Source organism: Carassius carassius, chromosome 12 (assembly GCF_963082965.1).
Source record: "Carassius carassius chromosome 12, fCarCar2.1, whole genome shotgun sequence".
NCBI lineage: Eukaryota > Metazoa > Chordata > Actinopteri > Cypriniformes > Cyprinidae > Carassius > Carassius carassius.
The window spans coordinates 29882860-29905045 of NC_081766.1; the positions used below are offsets into that span (position 1 = coordinate 29882860).

A 22186-nucleotide genomic window follows, 5' to 3' on the forward strand; every position below is an offset into this window, starting at 1 on the left:
CCTTGGCAACGCATACTGTGTGAGTGCGTCTGAAGCATCCATGTCAACTAGTCCAATGGCGAGAGTGAGCGTCAGGAGTGACGTCACGACCAGGAATTGATAAAAACCCCAACCGGAGCAACCGGTGTTAGCTTTCTGTGCCTCAGCAAGCGATCTGTGTCAAACCTGTCTGTCATATTTACTGTTGTCTTGTACAAGTTTATATCATGGTGAAACAACTTTTCAAACAGTGTGTTTCTCCCTGCCTGCATTATTTAACGGGTGGGGATACACACGAGCTTTGTGTAGTTTGTTTGGGAGTGGAGCATGCAGTATCAGCCTTCGAGGAGACTGATTGCCAGCATTGTGAGAAGCTTTCGCTTCGCATGCTCCACTCCCGCTCCCGCTTGTCACTCTTTGATGAGAAGAGCGGCGAGCCTCGCGCTCCTCAGGGTGCAAGACCCGCTTCTGCCGAGGCAGAACGGGGAATGCATTCCTAGGGTTCACAAATGGATCTCTCAGCGGGGTTGGAGACGGGTCCGAGGGTTCTTTCTCCTCCCTTACCTGGGAGATCCATAGCTCGATCTCCGGTGTCGGAAGCCCGCCCCGCGGAATAAGCCATATTTGTCACGTCTTTTCAGCCCTCAAGTGCGCATTTATTCTGATATAAGAGGACTGAAAGAATATGGTAATAAAGCGATGCCCCGGGCGGAACAGACGCTCGCGAGCTATCTTTCCCCTGGTTCAGCATCATCTATTAAGAACCCGACTTTGCCCACGAAGCCGTTAAAGATAACATCTAATTTAGTGGGTAAAGCTTACACAGCAGCAGGTCAGGCTGGAGCTTGCCTTCACTCGATGGATTTGCTTCAGGCTTATCAGTCTGAGCTGCTGGAGGATGTAGATACCAATGAGGGAGTCAGCCGTGACGAAATTCGTGAACTTCGTCGGGCTAAAAAAGAAGCTTTAAAAGTTTTCTCCCTCGCCGATCTAATCCTCCTGAGGCTGCTGGGCGTGCAAGGCAGCCCCAGCCGTCATGCTCCTCATATCGTGTGTTTCAAAAAGAGAGTGTTGCGTCTCGCGCTCCTCCTCAAAAATCACGGGGACCGAGCCAGCACTCACAGCCAAAGCAATTGAAGCAGAAGCCGGATCTGAGGACCGTTCTTCTCGCTAAGAAAGCTTCGGCTCAGAAGAAAAGATCCTGACACCAAATGGGTCAGACCTGTGAGGGCAGCCTCAACCGAGAAGGTGCGGTGTACACCTCAGTATAGTCTCGGTGCTCTCACAGGGCCATTCTGCCAACCCCGCCACCCTTGGTGCCTCGGGGCACAGCGGTCTCCAGTGGGTCTCTGGCGCTGTGTCTCCCAGACGCTGCATCAGGCTCGCTCCCTCTGAGGGGGGTTCAAGAGCAGTTAGCTCGTGTGGTTCCTGCACTTCGGCTTCAGGTCCCCGAACTAGCTGTTCAAATTACACCAGAGGCCAGCCTCGAGAGGTAGAATTCCCTTAGTAGAATGTCTGATAGAATGGAAAAGTCTGCCGAATATATCTCAATGGGTCCTGCAGATAGTAGAGAAAGGTTACAGAATCCAGTTCGGTTCTCGTCCCCCACGCTACAATGTAAAGAGTGTGCTCACAGTAGTGCATCCCGAGCAGGCTCTGGTCATGGAGCAAGAAGTAAAATCTCTTTTAGCAAAGAATGCTATAGAGAAGGTGTATCCTACCGACAGGGCATCGGGTTTTTACAGCCGTTATTTCATTGTTCCAAAAAAGGATGGAGGGCTGCGTCCCATTTAAGATCTTTGTCTGTTGAATCGTACAGTTCATAAATTAAAATTCAAGATGCTGACACTCAAACAGATCGTGACTCAAATCAGATCCGAGGACTGGTTCGTCACGATAGACCTAAAAGATGTGTACTTCCATATCTCCATCCTCCTCTGCACAGGAAGTTCCTAAGGTTTTCTTTCGGGGGCAAAGAATACCAGTATCGGGTACTTTCCTTCGGTCTAGCTCTCTCACCCCGCACATTCACGAAGTGCGTAGATGCAGCTCTGGTCCGGCTCAGGCTGCAGGGCATACGTATTCTAAATTACTTGGACGACTGGTTGATTTTAGTGGAATCAGAACAGTTGGCGGTTCGGCATCGAGATGTCGTCCTCGCTCATATGCAGAAGTTGGGTTTGAGGCTCAATACCAAGAAGAGTGTGCTATCTCCATTACAGAGGACCACTTTTCTTGGGGCGGTATGGGATTCGGTCACGATGCGAGCCGCTCTTTCGCCCATTCGTATAGCCAATATCCTCACAGCCACATCAGAGCTAAAGCTAGGCCAGTCACGCACTGTGAAACAGTTCGAGAGATTGTTGTGTCTCATGTCAGCAGTGTCCAATGTGATCCCCTTTGGCCTGCTGGGCATGATACCTTTACAGTGGTGGCTCAGGACCAGAGGGTTCTCCCCAAGTGGAAACCCACTTTGTACGATCAAGATCACGTAGCGGTGTCTCCGCGTCTTGGTCATATGGAGAGAACACTGGTTCCATTCCCAGTGTCCGGTATTGGGAGCTCTTTGTCATCGGGTTACTATCTCGACAGATGCTTCCCTTACCGGCTGGGGAGTGGTAATGGAAGGCCGCTCAGCTCAAGGTCTGTGGGAGAGCCATCATCACTCCTGGCACATCAACTGCCTGGAGATGATGGCTGTCTTCAAAGCTTTGAGGCACTTCCTGCCAGACCTGAGGGACCATCATGTGCTAGTCCGCACAGACAATACATCGGTGGTCTCTTACATCAACCGTCAGGGGGTCTGCGCTCGCGCCCACTCTGTAAATTAGCACACCAGATCCTCCTGTGGCAGTGTATATACCAGGGACTCAGAATATTGGAGCAGACACCCTGTCGAGGCAGGTGCTGAGGCCAGGGGAATGGAGGCTTCACCCCGAGGTGGTGGAGCTCATATGGGAATTTTATGGCCAAGCAGAAGTGGATCTGTTTGCGTCTCAGTACATGACCCACTGTCCACTATGGTTCTCCCTTACTCATCCAGCCCCCCTGGGGTTGGACGCTATGGTACAGACGTCTTTTTCCCTGTTGCTCTGCTCCCAGGAGTTCTGGAGAGAGTCCGCCAGGACGGAGTAAGTCTACTTCTCGTAGCTCCACACTGGCCGAGTCGAATCTGGTTTGCGGACCTGATCCATCTCCTCGACAGTCCTCCCTTGGAGATCCCGATCAGGAAAGACCTTCTATCTCAGGCCGGGGGCACTATATTTTACCCCCGGCCAGAGATTTGGAAGCTTTGGGTGTGGCCTCTGAGGGGGTGCAACTCATAGAGAGTGGTCTCTCAACTGAGGTTGTGGAGACCATTCTTAGCTCCAGAGCTCCAGCTACGAGGAAACTTTATAGACTCAAATGGAATGTTTTTTCTTGTTGGTATTACCAACATCAGTGTGACCCCGTCCACTGCTCTGTTGGCTCAGTTCTTGAGTTTTTACAAGACCACTTCACTTCTGGTCTATGTCCATCCACCTTAAAGGTTTACGTGGCGGCCATTTCGGCTTTCCATGCCCCGGTGGGTGGTGCATCTCTGGGTCGAGACCCTCTTATCTCTCGTTTTCTTCTTGCTATTTCGTCCCTTAAAAGAGTCGGAGACCTTCAGGCTCTCTCGGTTACTCCCACCTGCCTTAAATTTGCACCTGGGATGGTCAAAGCATTTCTCTACCCTAAGCAGGGATACGTCCCTAAGGTACCGACCTTTGTTCCGAGACCTATTGTTCTGCAGGCTTTCTGTCCTCCCCCGTTTGCATCATCGGACCAGGAAAAGTCTAACCTCTTGTGCCCGGTGCGAGCATTGGACACTTATGTTCATTGTACTTCTTCTTTTCGGAAATCTGATCAGCTGTTTGTTTGTTTCGGGTCACCTAAGCTAGGTCTTCCTGCCACTAAACGGACACTTAGTAAGTGGATAGTTGGGGCTATCCATCTTGCCTATGAGTCTTCTGACCTACCGTGCCCTTTGGGGGTCAGAGCTCATTCTACTAGGAGTATGGCGGCTTCTAGAGCCTTATCATCTGGGGCCTCTCTTCAGGATGTCTGTGATGCGGCAGGCTGGTCCTCGCCACTCACATTCATCAGGTTTTATAGCCTAGACCTGGACGCTACTCCCGGGTCTCAGGTTTTTTAATTCTTGAGGTGTTAGTTCTTTCTGGCTGACACTCAGGTATTTGTAATTATGGCGGTTTGGGTATTCTCGTTCCCAAGGCGTTATCGACGCATCGTCTCTCCCTCAATGGAGAACATCTCGGTTACGTCTGTAACCTTGGTTCCCCAAGAAGGGAACGAGACGATGCGTCTCCCTGCCATACTTCCTTCGTTCCTGTGATCAACTTGCTTCGGCACTGTCGAAGCTAACACAGGTTGCTCCGGTTGGGGTTTTTATTAATTCCTGGTTGTGACGTCACTCCTGACGCTCACTCTCAACATTGGACTAGTTGACATGGATGCTTCAGACGCACTCACGCAGTATGCGTTCCCAAGGCGTTATCGACGCATCGTCTCGTTCCCTTCTCGGGGAACCAAGGTTACAGACGTAACCGAGACGTTTTTTATTTTCTTAAGCTGTAAGTCATAACCATCTGAATTAAAACAGAAAACTTTTGACATATTTCAGTTTGTGTGCAGTGAATATAGTTTGCTTTTTTAATTTTTTTTATTAAATTACAAAAAATAAAGAACTTTTCCATGATATTATAATTTTTTAAGATGCGCCTGTATTAATGTAGCAACGTGGTCCTGTATGGCATTACCTTTCGTTCTACTGTTCCATACATGTATTGGAATGACAATAAAGCTCAACTTGACTTGAAGTCTGAAACCAATTGTGGCTGGAGCTACAAGAAAGGCCAGTCATCTAGACTCAAATTTTCCCAGTATTTCCTCCATGTATCAGTCACCGGAGCATTTGCCTTCACTTGGCTCTTTTGACCATCAGTCTACTTTGCTTAATGCAGGAAACTGGCCCACCACAAGCATATTTTTTGTAGAAAACATACCCCTGGGAAATTCAGGCAATTGGGCCTTCTCGTGAATATTACAGATTTTTCTCACATTCATGAAGCTACGGACCCTGAGGATAAGGTTGGTGCATTTACCCCCACTATCAGGTCTATCTTGGATAAAACAGTTCCGTTGAAGAAAGTCTCCATCACAAACAATGATATGCCTCGGATGACTGTACAAATTAAGGATCTGATAAAAGATAGAAAGCATTAATTTTGTTCTGGCAATAAAACCTCTTATAGGAAATTAAAATCAATCATTGCCAAAAAAATCAAGAATGCAAAGATACAATATTAACAGCATGAGATGGAGGAACTGTGACGCACCAAGCCTAAACAATAATTTAAGACTGTGAAGACATTAACAGAGATGGAAGGAGACAAGAGTGATGTGGTGTCTCACATCAAAACATGGTGCAACATGAGTGTGATATTCTGGCTAGGCACTTTGCGTCTGTGTGGAATTATCTAAGCCACACTTCTCTGTCTGACAAAGATGTGGGCAGCCATGCCATTGTTTTCAAAGTCTCCGTTTGGTCTGTTTACACTGAAATGGAACCCCAGAGTTTACAGTCTAAACAGGGTCTGCAGCGTTACGAAGGTCTCCATTTTCGAGGGTCAAAAACCCTAGGGTAATGTAAACGACAGGCATAACCATAGCAAAAATTATGCTTTTTAAAATGAAAACGCACTAGTGGAAACATCGCCTACTGTAAGTCTGTTGACATGATAATTAGTGCCAAGAGACATGACAACATTCCCTCCCCTTCCTCTCCTGTTTTTTCAGGACATGTTATTAGAAAAGTTTCCACCTTTAAACTGCTTGGAGTTCAAATATCCTCTGATTTGTCATGGGATGACCACATTAAATACATGATTTTGATTGTGCGCCCTAGAATTTAGTCTTTGTGTTGTTAAAAAAGCAGGTGCAAGTATTGACTTCTATACAGCCAGTTCTTGAGCATGGTAGTCCACTATGAGGTAGTCTACCTAAAGGTCTCTCTGAGGAGTTAGAGAGGATCCAAAAGTGATGCTGTCGGATAATAGGTATTCCGACTTCAACTTTACCAACTTTGAGTGAGAGGCGGGATGAAGCCACCATACATGATTTTACTACAGGTTGATGTCGTGTTCCAAGTGGTTATAGAGTTTGACTAAGGTTGTGGGTTCAAGTCTCAGGTCGACAATACCATGACTGAGGTGTCCTTGAGCAAGGCACCGAACTGCCAACTACTCCCTGGGCAGCCGCAGCGTAAATGGCTTATTTTCATGACTATGAAAATTGTAGAGTCACACTGAAGGCATCAAGGGCTATTTGACCAAGAAGGAGAGTGATGGGGTGCTGCGCCAGATGACCTGACCTCCACAGTCACCGGACCTGAACCCAATCGAGATGGTTTAGGGGTGAGCTGGACCGCAGACAGAAGGCAAAAGGGCCAACAAGTGCTAAGCATCTCTCGGGGAACTCCTTCAAGACTGTTGGAAGACCATTTCAGGTGACTACCTCTTGAAGCTCATCAAGAGAATGCCAAGAGTGTGCAAAGCAGTAATCAAAGCAAAAGGTGGCTACTTTGAAGAACCTACAATATGACATATTTTCAGTTGTTTCACACTTTTTTATGTATATAATTCCATATATATAATTCCACATTTGTTAATTCATAGTTTTGATGCCTTCAGTGTGAATCAAATATATGAAAATATAATGAAAATGAAATAAAGAAAACTCTTTGAATGAGAAGCTGTGTCCAAACTTTTGGTCTGTACTGTATATATATATATATATATATATATATATATATATACATACACTGTGTTACAAATTATTATGCATTGATATGTCAATAGAATGATGAGTCAGATTTTTGTTTGTGTGGTTTTTCACATTTCATCATTTCAGCTAACTGGTATCAATCTCAGACAGGTTTGGTCAATAGTTTTCCAGGTCTTCTTTGGCAAATGGAAACCCTACTTAAAGAGGTTGTTCCAAATTACTAAGCAAGTCACAGTTCTCATGAAATATGGTGAGAAAGAAAAATGTTTCTGAAGATGAAAAGTAAAAAAAAAAAAGGCATAGACTTGCAAAAGGCATCAAAACAACCAATATTTTGTGAAAAGCAAATAGAGATTATTGAACTGTCAAAAGATTTGTGAGTGACTTAGAGCACAGAAGATCTTGGTCAGACCTTCTGTATATAAATTCTTCCAGTTTATTAGGCTTACTTTTTTTTACTCGGTACATGATTGTCTTGGAGTATGTATATGTTTGACGTATTTCAGCATTTTGTGTTACAATATCTTATCTTGTCACACTTCAAATTCATATAAATTGAAACTAAATTATAATCATGAAACCTGCGGGAATGTGTAGATTTACGTGCAATCCAAGCATTTCGTGGTGCTGTGGAAAGACGGGAGGAAGAGAGGAGTTTTGAAAGACTTGGAAGGGGAAATGGTGCCTGGAGCTGAGCTTATTCCACTGCCAAACAAGAAAAAAAGAAGACAAATAGCAGAGCAGTTTATTAATAGGTAATTATTTGTTTAGGAGTTTCCCTTCGGAAATGTCCTCATGGAATAAAGGAAGCTTTCTTTTCAGTTCAGTACCTCAATAAAATTAATGATTTTCAAAACTGCGATGCTTTTAAGTGATAGCGTGGCATTTGGTACAGGTCACTGCCACTGTTGTGCAAAATTTAGTCCCCCTATACAAAGTGATTTTATTTACTGAAAGAATTGTTTATGGGTACTTTATTGGGTACTTGACTACAAATAGAAATTAATTTTATGATGCAATATTTTTGTAAATCTAAGTCAGCATGGAATTAAAATATATAACTACCCATAAATAAATAAATTATATATATATACATATATATATATATACATATATATATATATATATATATATATATATACATATATATATATATATATATATATAAAATGAACTCATTCTGTAGTGTTACAAATCACAGTGTCAATAGCAGTCTTACTTTATTGTACACTCAGATGTGATTGGTAGATTCAGTTTCTCAGAGATCTCACCTCATCCACACTTGGTATCGTCCATGCTGGAGATGAGATGGGCCATGTTTCTCTCCTGTTGTCGGCTTTGCCTCAGCTGCTGTTGCTTCTGCTCAGACCGATGGAGATCACCTTGCACCCACATACTGTGCTGCTTCCTTGAGAGAAACTTAGTTCTTCTAAACAGAACCTCTAAACAATTTTTTGTCATTATGTGCCTAAGTCTGTCTGTAGACTTTTTGACTTTGAAGGTTTGGACTTACTACTATTCAAGAAAGTGCTGCTGTGGTGCAATGATGGAGCCTGGTCTGCAGATTCACATCCAGGCAATGGCCTCAGGTGTTGTGAAGAGATAATGCTTCATCAGGTAGCAGCCTATCAGAGTGCCTGTACTGCCAAGGACAGCTTTGAACAGAAAATAATAATATAATGTTTTAAAATCCAAATAATTAAAAATTATATTTAAAAAAATATATATTTTAATGAGAATCATTTGAATGCTTCCCTTCAAAGCAGATAAATAAGATCCATCATGGACAGGTTGCATGACTTACCATCATCCTCGAAATCTATGAACAAAACTAAAATAAATAGGTATGCACTGATGTTTCGGGCGCTAGTGAGCAGGCTATGGAGTAGACATTTCTTTGGTGAGGTTCGTCAAAATATATATGAAAAAACATTAAAATGTGATTTTTTTTTTTTTTTTTTTGGTGCAGTGTGATGAAAATACAAAGTGACATACAGCACATTGTGAAAATTACACAAACTTGCACACTTAGATGGCTAGAAGATTACGTCAATATGCCTACCTAGGGAAGGAAGTACAGCAACTAACAGTTCTGGCACCAATGATCCAAAAGTGTAAATATCAGAGAAGTTTTGGCAAGATGCTTTAGATAGGATGCATTACTCTTCAATTTGTATGTGTCACACTCTCATTCAGTTCAAAACTGTTAAGAAATTACAGTGGTCTAAGGTGAAACTGGCCAAATTTACATCAAAAGTATATACAATATGTGATTGGTGCAGAACAGAACAAGTCAGTTTTTCACATATGTTTTGGTCATGCTCAAAACTTACAGACCTACTCAAGACACCAATCAAACCCTCTCCCATAACAGCTATATTTGGAAAGCCAGAATATGGCACTAGTTTAAACAGCAGTGCTGAAATTGTGGTAGCCTTTTTCACCCTTTTATAAAGACTTTTACTAATGAAACAGAAAGATAGATATCCACCAATTTTTACTCAATGGATTGGAGACTTCATGAACTATTTTTGACGTCTTTCAATGGCCGCGATTGCTATCCTAAGTGTCTGGACCTTCAGCCCGAAAAAAAAGCCTTTTTCAGTAAAAGGTCATTGCTGTAAAATCTATGTTGCTTGGAAGCCAGTCTTGACATGGATATGTAACATGGATCATCTCGGTTCATGCAGTGGACCGGCTGTCCACTGCATCGTGATGTGCTGTAATAGCAGCAACATACACTTTCAAGGTGGAGGTTGACAGCCTACATTCATACCTTTCTTGCAGGTAAGAAAGCATGACCCTAATTGAGCATCTCAGGGGGTCTTCTCAGTGAGAAAAACATCAATTTGTGAACAGACTCCACTTCTTAGACTCACCTCGTATGGGAGCTCTAGCCTGAGTTATAGTGTCTACCACTGCTGGTGGCAGACCACTTAGGTCTCCCTTGTCCCTTCCATGAGCCACACGTGGAGGTCCCTTCCTCAGGGGGCTGTGCCAGGGAGGGGCTTTCGCAAAAAGCATGAGTTCGTGCGAGCAGGCTCATTGAGGAAAATGCACACTTGCGTAGAGTGTACAGTTCAGCACAGGCAGTTCAGCACAGATTGGGCACATTCGTTGGTAAGATGTGCCCTCATACTCCACACCGAGATACAAGATTCTCTGCACAGAGGAGAGCCCAATTCAAGACTCGTAGATCCAAGATAGGTCAAAGGCCACAGCTTTTCTTGGGTATGATGAAGTAAGGGCTGTAAAACCCCTTTCTCATCTTGGCTGGAGGGAACGGCTCAATTGCATCCTTCGCCAATAAGACAGCAATCTCCTAGCCCAAGACAGTGGTGTTTTCGACTGCCACCGAAGTCTTGAAAACCCCGTTGAACTTTGAAGCTTGTCTGGAAAATTGAATTATGTAGCAGAGTTGAACCGTCCGAATGAGCCAGCAGGACGAGTTGAGCAGCGCAAGCCTTACTCCCAAACTCTGTTAAGTTGCGCCAAAGGGACAGTCTACATACCTGCAATAGTGCAGTGATTCTGAGTTGTGCTGGGTGGCCCAAAAGTCATTGTGTTCAGAGTCATGACAGAAAATCTTCCTGTATCCCTGGAGGGACTGGCCAGAGATACGTGGAGAGATGCATCTCGGAACCATGATCTCTTGGCCACTGGAGATGGGGACATCGTAGGTGAGGGTGATGAAGCAGTGCGTTGCTCACTGTCAACCTATGAGCCTTGCAAACTGGAGGAAAAGCAAATGGCTCTTTCTTTGAAAATGTGTGTTTTGCTGGCCACTGAACCAGTGGCGGAACAAAAAGAAAAGGAAACAAAGGATTATCTACCCGGCTCTCCTCCAGGGGAAGGCACTGTCCTCACTACTTTCTGAAGAGCAGTAACACACATCTCTGGGTTGCCCATGTCAGGGCTGCTTCATCGTCTTCTTGGAGGACTTAGAGGCTGAGTGTGACACTAGGGGTGCCACTCTCCTGCATGGGGTGCAATGCGCCGGCTACGACAATGTCTCAGCGGTGGGCGGAGTCGGTGTGGAAGACACAGAAGGGTGCCCATAGTGATGAGCAGGCTGAGAGACCAGGACATAACAGCTGGAGGATCAAGTTGGGGCAAGATGTTCTGTACATCTCTGATCTCAGCCAGATTGAGCTAGAGTGATCCTGGACCACCAGAGTAGACATGACCTTCCTGAGTGGCCAAGCTGTGACTTTCGTCACCCAAAGGGGGAAGTCAGTCACCATGCACAGCTCCTACATCAACCTCAGGTCAAAAGAGGGAAACGAGCTACTTCTGACCATAAAATGGGCCGTCTATGACTTCATCACCTCTTCAGGCACCTCTGGGAAGAAAAGTCGTGCTCCACGCTGAGAAACCAATCATCCAGCCACATGCGCTCAGGGCTGGGCAATGTAGTAACCTCCAGCCCAATGTTCACGGGTCCCTGGGCAAGCATGGCTATGTCCAACTCGGCAGTAACAAATACAATTGAGGGGGGGCAGCTCCACCAAAATCTTCATCCTTAGAGGCTGATAGCCCATCCCTCAATGCTGCGATCGTCATCTGATCCTTCGGAGGCACACCGAATGACACGCTGGGACTGCGGTGAGATGGCCCAGCAGAATCCCTCGTCAGCCACACAGGACATACGCTGTAGTAGAAGTTAGAGGTCCATGGGGTGTGGCCTGGCGAAGAAGCTCTAAATTTAACCCTCAAATCTCCCAGAGCACTAACCGGCGGTCTTGGCAGAGAAACCGGGATGGATAGTGACAGAGGAGTCTGCTTCACTCCCCTTGAGGAAAGAGAGATGCGTTTGCAGCAATGCCATGGTCATACACCCACAGTAGATGCATAACTCATCCACGAGCACCGCTTTAGTGGGCTAAAGGTCCAGACACTGAGGAAAGCGATCGTGGCCATTGACAGACATCAGGAAACGACCACATCCACAAGGACACTGATGTAATGCCATCTTGAAAAAGACGAGAATCGTCCATGATTTGCTCTTTTAGAGGAAACTGCTCTTTTAATCGATGCGCCCAGGGGAATCGCTGCTGACAGGGACACCACTGTAACGCACTGTAATACCGACCAGGAACAGCATCTCACACATAAAGATGAAATGGCTTTTTAGTAAGTTGGATACCATCTATTGCTCGGCTCTGAAGCAAAAAACAAATGATTAGATACATGCTGTCGCTTTATATACCCGTGTGCACGGGGAGTGGCTCAGCATGCTAAATCCACTAATCAATTCTCATTGGCATTTTTCTCTTATAAAGATATTTGGGCTCTCAAGTTAGATCCTTAATGTCATCATGACATAACTTGTATTGACTGACAGATAGGGAACCCAATTCAATGGTGTCTGGACCAATTTCTTTAATTATTCTCTGTTATTTATTCTCTAAACCAGGGGTGCCCAACCCTGCTCCTGGCGATCAACTGTCCTGCAAAGCAATCCTAATCAAACACACCTGAAGCAACTAATTAAGGTCTTCGGGCTCACTTAAAAATTAAAGACAGGTGTGTTTGATTAGGGTTGGAGCCAAACTTTGCAGGACAGTCGATCGCCAGGAGCAGGGTTGGGCACCCCTGCTCTAAACTATTTTAGCCATTACTATTATTTTAGTTAATAAATTAATTAATTATTGTTATAATTATTTTCTTTTCTTTCTTGTTTCATTTTCTTTCTCTATATGTGTATGTACATGAAAATGTACTATATGTTATAAATTATATGTTATTATTATTTATTTTTTACCATTTTTGTTTTAACATGCAGTGAAAACTTCTGTGGGGATGGGAGTCTTTGTACGTATTACCAAAATTATTATAAAAAGACTCTGATTTAAAAAAAAAAAAAGATGCAGTGATGTTAAAATTCTGGTCAGCACCGATAAGCCAATGATTTGCCAAAAATTTAATTTAAACAAACCACTAAAAACTGAAATCAGTCACTTTAAATGCAAGAATTAATTCTGCCATCACCTTACATCTTATATGAATGAAATAGTGTTTTTAAAGATGCACTTTGAGTGGTAGGTGATAATAATAATCATGAACAAATAAATATCCAATATTGACTGATACCAATCAATTATCATAATTCTAAAATCAGCTGATGACCAATATGTTACAGATATAAGGTATAGTCATTTATTGCTGATGAAATTTTGCTGATGAAATCCATTTCATTCAGATTTGTAAAAAGTTTCAAATGAGGGGGGAAATATATATATATATATATATATATATATATATATATATATATATATATATATATATAAATATATATATTTGGGCTGGGCAAGTTAACACAGTTTTTTATTATTATAAATCTCCATTGCTCACTGGCTCTGAATACACATACAGACACATCGTGGTTCATAGGAGGGGATGCTCCTGATCAAATTATTTGGGCTTTTAATGGGTAGTCCACTGAAGGTGAGTGTAGATGAACCCAAGTGCAGTTTATTTACAAGGTGCAATCCGAAATCCAAACATAATCCAAACAAAAAGACTTGACGAGGTATGAACAGACTTGACTTAAACACACTTGACTAAAACAGACTAGACTCACCAACAGCAGGTAATACACGACAAGGCACAATGGCAAAAACATGACTACTTATAACAAACAATACAGGTCACATGATGAGAACAAACCAATGGGAAACAAGACACATGACTAAGACAACCAATCAGAACATGACATAATAACCAAGAGGAACCAATAGCATGAAGACAAGAGAGCAAGGGAAGCATGAAAATTTAAAAAAAAATTTTTTTACTTTTTGGTTTATTATTCTGAGTCGTATGGGACACAGTAGTACATCCCTCTCATAATATATTGCTTTACAGATCTATCGCTTTTGCCGCTCATAAATCTTTGTGCAATCATGCAGCACGTATCAGAAGATCTGCACTCCGTTGCGGTTAATTTTCACACTCACTGATCTATATATAACTGCACCGCTTGCCCACCTCTTCAATCTGAGCCAGGGACTACTAATCGGAATGATCACACTAGTCAAACGAACCAGGCTTTGGGGGTTAAGATTGCCTAGTGTGAGCACACCCTAATTACTCTCCCGCACCCCGCACACACGAGTCTCTACCCGCCCATCAAGTGTTGTCCTGCGCCACAATCTCCTGAGATGGGTCCCGCGATTGTGCAGGTCTCTAATAGGAAGGTGCCTATTATAATGTTATGATCGAGGCTCTGGACTCTGGCCATAACTTGTTTATCTATAACAAACTATGAAATATTTTCTATAAAAACGTTAATGTCCTGGCAGTGCCAAACTTTTTATATTTCATTTATTTACATTAATATTATAAGTTGAAATTTAGGCTACAATAAATATTTTAACTGCTACTATGTAAAAGGAACACTGCTATAAAAAGCACAAAAGTGTTTGCAAACCAAATGTTATTACACTTTTGTTCATATAGCAGAACTTTTAAATAAAAAAATGTGAACAATACACTACTGCATTATTAGTTTTGTGCATAACAATGCTATTAATCGCAGACAATAATGTGATTAAAAATTTGAATCGTTGCCATGCACTAATATATATATATATATATATATATATATATATATATATAGCAAAAGAAATTCTGGCTCCTGCATTACACTTTACAAAAATTGCAGGTTCATACAATGTCTCTACTCCATTTTGAATGTAATAGTGCACCTTATTGAGATGGGGGGAAAAGCAGTGGTCCTCTTGCAGTGGACAGCTATCGCACCCTTGTTGCTCACACAGATGTGCAGAAAGCATCTTGTGAGGAGACCACTAGACATGGTGCCCTCTACAAAGAACAAGTCGTGATGTTCAAACCCGGCATCTGTGAAGCACCAATCTTCATAAATCTTCTTCTTCAGGTCACACAACATCTGTAACATTGTGAAAGTAGGAAAAGTTTACTTCTGGAGCATGGAGTGGATAACAAGTGGAAATACAAAAGCGTTAGGTTTCACCGCGGCAGCGGTCCCGGCAGCCCTCGTGTGAGCCCTCTTCGTGTGAAGACCAACGAGTGTAAAGACAATCGACTCTACCTGCGCAACTCCACAGAGCAAGGACACTGACAGGGCACTTGAGTATTGCTTTTCTCCTCTTTCTTTACTTTTTGAATACCTTGTTCTCAAATATCTCTTAAACTTGTAGTCATTATGTGCTTTCAGATCTCTACTATCACTACTAAAACTCGGAGAGCACGCTATGTACGTCGCAGGAAGGCCTGTCTGACAAACCTACGGCCTGTCCCTCTGACCTCTACTTCTACGCTCTCTATTCCAGTTGGTCTCTGGAACTGCCAGTCTGCAGTTAACAAAGCAGACTTCATTTCTTCTATTGCTACTCATTCCGGTCTCAACCTCATGGCACTGACAGAGACTTGGATCAAACCTGAAGATACTGCAGAATGGAAATTTGATCTTCAGCCATCACCTACAGGTACTGGTTCATTTGAATCACATGCCATTACTGTAACCCACCCTGTTAAAATCCACTTTGTGGTCCTTTATCGTCCCCCAGGTCAATTGGGAAACTTCTTGGAGGAGTTGGATGTGCTGCTATCTAACTTTCCTGAAGATGGTACTCCTCTGGTACTGCTTGGTGACTTCAACATCCACCTAGATAAGCCCCAGGCTGCTGACTTCAAAACTCTGCTCACCTCATTTGATCTCAAGCTAGTGTCTACTACAGCGACTCACAAATCAGGCAACCAACTGGACCTCATCTACACGCGTTGTTGCTCTGTGGACAACTCTTCAGTTGCTCCACTGCACACCTCAGACCACTTCCTCATTACTGCTAACCTAGCACTTACTCCTGAAGTTCCTCACACTCCAACGCAGGTCACCTTTCAACGGAACCTACGCTCACTCTCTCCATCTCGCCTATCTTCTGTGGTTTCATCCTCACTTCCTGCACTCTCTCAGTTTTCTGCTCTGGACACGAACAGCGCTACGGACACTCTTTGCTCCACTTTATCATCTTGTTTAAATAACTTTTGCCCACTGTTGTCTAGACCAGCACGCACCGCCCCATCTGCCCCCTGGCTGTCTGAGGTTCTCCGTGAACATCGCTCTAAATTCAGGGCTGCAGAGAGGAAATGGCAGAAATCAAGAAACTCTACTGACCTCAGTGTGTATCAGTCTCTCCTCTCTTCCTTCTCTGCAAATGTCTTCATGGCTAAAACATCCTACTACCACAACAAAATTAACAACTGTTGTGAACAAAATTAACAACTGTTGTGACACTTGGACACTCTTCAAGACTTTCTCTTCTCTTCTTAATCCGCCGCCACCACCTCCTCCACCAATTCTCCACACCGCAGACTGAGGACAATCTCAAGCTCAAGCACAATGACCGACGCACACTCTTTCTCCTCCTTCTCCCTACTCTCAGAGATGGACGTCTCCAAACTTCTCCTGTCCAATCATCCTACTACTTGTCCACTTGATCCGATCCCTACTCACCTCCTTCAAGCGATCTCTTCTTTAGTCATACCTTCGCTTACTTACATTATCAACTCCTCTCTTCACTCTGGAACATTTCCCTCAGCATTCAAGCAGGCTCGGGTAAGCCCACTGCTCAAGAAAGATGGGCATCTCTGGAACTGCACTCCTGTGGGTTAAGTCCTACCTCTCTGACAGATCCTTCAGTGTGTCTTGGAGGGGTGATGTTTCAAAGTCATACCACCTTGCTGCTGGGGTTCCTCAAGGCTCAGTACTTGGACCACTTCTCTTCTCCATCTACTTGACATCATTAGGATCTGTCATTCAGAAGCATGGCTTTTCTTATCACTGCTAAGCTGATGACACCCAACTCTACTTCTCATTCAAGCCAGATGACTCGACGGTAGCTGCTCGCATTTCAGCCTGTCTGAGTGACATTTCTAGCTGGATGAATGGCCATCACCTTCAGCTTAACCTTACGAAGACCGAACTCCTGATTATTCCAGCTAACCCATTGCTTCATCACAACTTCTCTATACAGCTGGGTTCGTCAACCATAACTCCTTCGAGGACAGCCAGAAACCTAGGAGTTGTGATGGATCATCAGTTAAGCTTCACAGACCACATTGCTACAACGACCCGGTCCTGCAGGTTTGCCTTATTCAACATTAGGAAGATTAGACCCTTCCTGTCAGAGCAAGCAACCCAACTTCTTGTCCAAGCTCTTGTTCTCTCCAGACTGGACTATTGTAATGCTCTCCTGGCGGGCCATCCTGCATGTACTGTCAAGCCTCTGCAGTTGATCCAGAATGCAGCAGCGAGGGTTGTCTTCAATGAGCCGGAAAAACTCACGTTACTCCTCTCCTCATCAGGTTACACTGGATACCAGTAGCTGCTCGCATCAAATTCAAGGTACTGATGCTTGCCTACAAGACGACCACTGGCACGGCACCAACTTACCTAAACTCACTGGTTAAATCTTATGTGCCCTCCAGAAGTTTGCGCTCTGTACGAATCTCAATTCGTACAGCTGAGTCTTTACTCATTTTCAAGAAACATCTAAAGACTCATCTTTTTCGCCTGCACTTAACCAACTAACCCTAGCACTTTTCCTTTTCTTGTCTTTTCATTTATTAAAAAAAAAAAAAAAAACACCTGGCTATGTGTTCTACACTAGACTCATTGAGACTTGTCATGGCACTTGTATACTGTAGTTGTTCTCTTGTTGACCTGACTGCTTCTATTGTTCTCATTTGCAGTGTTGGGGAGTAACTAGTTACATGTAACGGCGTTACGTAATTTAATTACAACATTATTGTAACTGTAATTAGTTACAGTTACTAAGAAAAAATGAGTAATTAAATTACAGTTACTTATGAAATTTTTTACGATTACAAAGGGGATTACATTTGAATATTTACACACATCCACATACAGATTTAACTGATTTCTTTCCCAAATTGCACTGACTATTCTGAGACATACCGCCCTAATCATTTCCGGGATGCGGAAATACAGTCTGGTTCATAGAATCCAGTCATAAAAACAAAATGCCTAACGCGGACGGAATATCCCACATTTTGGATGACTAAATCAAAAGTAGGTCAGTACACTTGAATCAAACATGACATCGACTAGTGTCTGTTAATATAAAGCCCCAAAAATGCAATATATGACTCCTGCACGTTCTGCGTGTCTGTGGAAATCAGGCGCGGACTGCATGGACACCGGGAGAACCGGGACAATTCCCGGTGGCCTGGCAGCCGATTTTGCCCCACTATTTAATATCATTATTGTATAATTGCCTGCCGAATGTACTAAAGCGATCATTTGCGAATCCGCCATTTGATAATTAAATCTCTGATAAATCATGAATTGTTAGTCATGACTCGCGCGCTCTCCGCACCTCTGCCAAACGGTTTGGATTAGACTTAGAGTAATCAATGCGAGAGAGAGAGAGAGAGAGAGAGAGAGAGAGAGAGAGAGAGAGAGAGAGACTATGGAAGCGCACAGCTGGAGCAGAGAAGCAGAACTCCTGTTCAGGGTTTCAGGTCAGTTTCATCTGTAAAGATGCCTTTTTGTCTTTGTTTTTTTTTTTTATTTAATCAAGCAGCAGCACGTTGCTCATCAGTCATCACTCAAAATACTATATAAAGGACATCATTATTATCTGTTGTGATGTTACAGTAGTAGCTAATTTAGCTGAAAATAATTCCGTATTTTTTTAATAGGTTTAGGGGGAGCTACGACAGACAACAACACAACCCTTACGAAAATTAACATTTTAATATTTAACTATAAATCCAGAGAAAATGTTTACTATTGTTTAACTGTGATAACCAAAAATGTAAAATTATTTTACAAATGTATTTATTTATCCATTTGCAAAAAAAAACAAAAAAATAAAACAAGGTTATTTTACTTTTATATAGGCTAATAAAAGCATGGTAATTTTTGTAAGGGAAAAACATGACTCCTGTACAGTATTAGGATTTTTTCTATAAAGATATTTTAGCATTGTAGAGTATTGTATTGTAAAGTATAGTTTTGTTCAATCTTAAGTATTAAATTCATGAGAGAGATGGATAACAGGGCAAAATAAAAAGACTGAAGAGAAAAATGGAAGTGAAGGTGCAGTTCAGGAGATAACTTTTAATTATTTTGCATGTCCCCAAATTAAAGATTTAAACCTTTTTTATGTCAGGTCCACACAAAAAAATAGTTTTGTCAATGAATTTGTTTGTATGAGTTTGAATTTTCCATTCTGAATTTTTTTCCCAGTCCGCCCCTCCTGTAAATTAATGGCAAAGACATGGTTTCATTTACTATACATAGGCCTACTGAAGCTCGCAGTGTTTTCAACCTCTGCCATCTCAATATAGGAGTACACGAGCACATAAACACAATTTCTAGAACTGCTTTGTGTCACTTAATGTGCATTTTACTTATTTTGAGAAAACTATCATCATATACAGAGACAGCAGTTTCAAAAAAACACCAATGTTTCAGGAGTTCATTACACAGAATACGTCACATGCTTATTAGATAACTGTATTTAAGTTGATGTATATGCTTTTATTTATTATTCTTTAATTTTCACAAATTTAGAAAAGTAATCAAAAAGTACTCAAAAGTAATTAGTTACATTACTTTAATAAAGTAATTGAAAAAGTTACACTACTATTACATTTTAAACAGGGTAACTTGTAATCTGTAACCTATTACATTTCCAAAGTAACCTTCCCAACACTGCTCATTTGTAAGTCGCTTTGGATAAAAGATTCTGCTAAATGATTAAATGTAAATGTAATCAGTAAACTACTAATTTAGTAGTTTTATACTGCAAGTATACTCATTGATTTAAGTATACTACTATGTCCCTATTTAGGTTTTCATTTGTACATATTTTGTTACATAAATATCTAAACATCCAAAGAAAGAACAGGGTATCTGCTTGTAAACAAAAACATTTTATTCTAGCTTTATGCATTATTATTTTAAACACTTTAATGTGTTTAATAAAAAATAAAGAAATAACGTTTTGAACAAAAAGCTGAAAAAAAAACTATGCATTGGATCCAGAATCATAATAAAAATCGATCCACACCCTAAAGCTTGACTGTATTTATTATCTCTTCGTCAGTCAACATTTTATTCCATAACTTTACTGTTTTGATGCGGTTTCAGATGATCGAGTTACATGTGATAGTATCTGTTGTTTCTTTTTTTCTTCACTTGTGTTTTTTTGGAAATTCTTTGCAGAAGATGTGTACTAGCGCCCTCTGCTATATAACAATGAAAACAGATTGTAGGAGTATAGCTCAAATATACTTAGAATTTTTATAAGTCAGTCAAGTATACTTAAGTGTCATTTTAAGTATATTTATGAGGAGTACATAAAGCCCATTTCTGAGAAGTACATAAAAAGTAAACTAAAAGCATACTTTCCTATTTTTAGTTTAAAAGAAGTATACTAATAGCACACTTGAATAAACTTCTTTTTCGTAAGGGAAGCCATCCAAGCTGAGTAATATCTCACTGCCTTTTAAGTGCTTTTCTTTCCTGCCAGAAAACTTTCCAGAAATACTCCACCCACACAAACTACCTCCTTTGTATTGAGCTTCCTGTTCTTCAGTTATCACATTGTGTGGTAGGTCCTTTATGTAATCCATTTGATAGTGCCTGTGCCAATTCTTTCTCCCGTGTTAGACTGAAATAACAGATAACTGGACTAAAAGTTTATGACCTGGGTATAAAGTGAGTTATTCATCTACACTGTCCAGCTTTGATACAAAAATAGTTCAAGAATGTCACAATCTTTAACCTTCCTAGATATTAACTATATAGATTAATAGTTAAAATGAATGGTGCTTTTAAGAAAAATGCTTCTTTAACGCACGTACCTTGCAGATTCATTGTAAACAGTCTAATATGGTTAAATCATTATGTGCAGTTCCCAAAAGCAGCATCTCTATATAGATAAAAAAACATTAAAGCATGTTCAATAATATTTATTTATTTAAATATTTATATATATTATAAGTTTGTGTCAGACAGGGCAGGTATGACACATTGGTTCCAAAGATCAGGGCCCGGTACACCTCCTCTGGAGTTCTTTCAAGTAGATTACCTGCATACTAAAGCAAGATGTCATGAATAGAAATTTCTCTGAGACTCTAAATCAAAAGGTTAACTGGGACCTATTAGTTTTTTCTTATTCATAATCAGTTTGTTCCTGTTGTCTGATGTCTCTCAAACCCTAGAACATGAGGGTTAAAATCAACACAATTGTCATCTAAGGTCATAAAAACAAAGCTGGACTCACCGCATAGGCACAGATGAGGAAGGCTGCATTGGCTCTCTTTCGTTGGTCATAACTGGTGTAATGGATGGTGGGCTTTCTGGACAGAGTGAAAGACTGCAGACATACACAACACACATTCATTTTCAGAGCTGGTTGAAGAGATAATTCATAAAAAAAAAACATTCTCATCTATTTAACTTCATCTGTTCCAGACCTATGTCAATTTATTGATTCTATGAAACACAAAAGGAGAATTAAGGTAGAATGTCAATGCTGCTTTTCATACAATAATGTGCCAAGTTTGAACATACACATATTTCACACAGGACCACTTTGGAAAGTTACTTTAGTTTTTGAACACAGTTTATCTTTTTCTGTGTGGTTCCTTATAGGGGTTCTTGCTCCCAAATTAATTGAACATACAAGAGCTTAAACATTAACCCCCCGGAACCATCAGCTTGGAAATACATGACTATTAAGACACTTAATAAATTATGTTTTTATTAACAAGATTCGGGAGGAGCGCGTCAGATACTTAGCCTAATTGACACAGGTGGACCATAATCAAGTAATTAATCCCATAGTATGAATATCGCTGACTTATCTCTATCCATTGACGGTTTATCAGCATTTTGGTCCGCATGAATAGCACCATGTCCCAAAACAGAGATTCCTCGTCCGAAGACACATCCAGTTCTTCTCCGGCCCCATCACCGCAGCTAGCCGGCTCTAAGGCCACCCCTACCCGGCGTGGCAACCAAATCGAGCCCCAGGCTCCAACCCGTGGGCGCGGTATGATGCTCCCAGCGGCTATCAAGCCGCAGCAACAGGCCATCAGCAAGCCTGGGCCGTTCCCCGAATCCTACCACCGGGGTGCCCGCGATGTCGGCTGGTGCCCAGCCTCCCACCGCGGCTTCCATCCCAACAGCACAGGGGACTGTAGCTCAAGGAGGCTCCTGGCTGCCTCCTCCACCCATCTCAGCCCCATCGCATGGAACTTTTAATCCAGACCTCGCAGCCCAGGCAAGCGCTTGGCCGAACTGGTTGCCAAATACAGCGCCACCTCTCGCTTTTTCCAGCTTTGGGCCCGAGGCTCAAGCTAG

The 22186-nt window shown here is 42.1% G+C and overlaps 1 pseudogene; it reads right to left on the reverse strand.

Annotated features, from left to right (window-relative positions):
* Positions 1 to 8076: 8076 nt before the first annotated feature.
* On the reverse strand, positions 8077 to 21918 carry LOC132154364 (dual specificity protein phosphatase CDC14AB-like; annotated as a pseudogene).
* Between the last annotated feature and the right edge of the window lie 268 nt (positions 21919 to 22186).